We start from the raw sequence: 1,007 nt of genomic DNA on the forward strand, positions 1-1,007 counted from the left end.
GACTACCGAAGATTAAATAGACGTGTTCTGATTTTTCTGAGATGGACTCAATGTGATCAAGGCTACGTAGGAAGTGCAATAGGCCTAGAGGAATTGGTACACCTTAATAGACTTAGCTAACACGTTCTTTTCCATAATAGTTTGAGTCAGCTTTACAAAATTTGAATTTCCATAGACTAGATCTCAGTATACATTTACTGTATATCCACAGGGAAATATATATATAAATTGTCCCAGTGCCATAATTTAGTTAGACAAGATTTAGAGTTAATAACCAGTAGGGGCAAATTAGAACCTGTTATGATCAGTTAAAAAGTAAAAAGTTGAAAGAAGGGAAACCTTAGAACACTTGGAGAGTAGTTGAAATGTCAGATAATATACCAGGCTGAGTCCCATCTCTGAAAATCCTGAGAATTACCTCAGCTGGAGCTGAGATATTGCCCAAGCTTTGCAAAATGTTGTCATGGTTTTCAGATCATGCTAATAAGCAAGGTCAGAGACTATGGGGACTATTCTTGGTTTTGGTAAAATCATACTGCTCATGTAGAAATCCTGGTAGCCTCTTCTACAAAATCAAAGGGATTTATCTGGACTTCTGCAGACCCTGGCCTAAACTGTTAGATTTATTCGGAGTCAGCCCCAAGTCGTCCAGATGAGTCCATAGGATGTGACGATATGGTAGAAGTTTCTTCCATCATACATATGCTGCACTGAATTTGGATTGGCAGAAATCAAATAGGAATTGGTAGAAATAAATAGGATTATTTGTAAAGTAGCCCTGAGTATTTGTATTTGAAAAGTACTTAGGCATTTTTCCCCAGACTATTTTAAAAATAGTTGCTAGCTTCTCAGTGGTGTTCGATGAAAGAAGCTCTTCTAATGGAGAGCATCTGGGAATGTATGGTAACCTGTTGGGTTCTGGCTGATGCCTGAGAAGCTGTCAAATGTGTGATGGGCAGTTTGAGAATGTTCACTCACAAAGTGATTATTTTTAGGTGCGTTGTAGC

The sequence above is a fragment of the Vulpes vulpes genome, chromosome 8, assembly GCF_048418805.1.
Source record: "Vulpes vulpes isolate BD-2025 chromosome 8, VulVul3, whole genome shotgun sequence".
NCBI classification, from domain to species: domain Eukaryota; kingdom Metazoa; phylum Chordata; class Mammalia; order Carnivora; family Canidae; genus Vulpes; species Vulpes vulpes.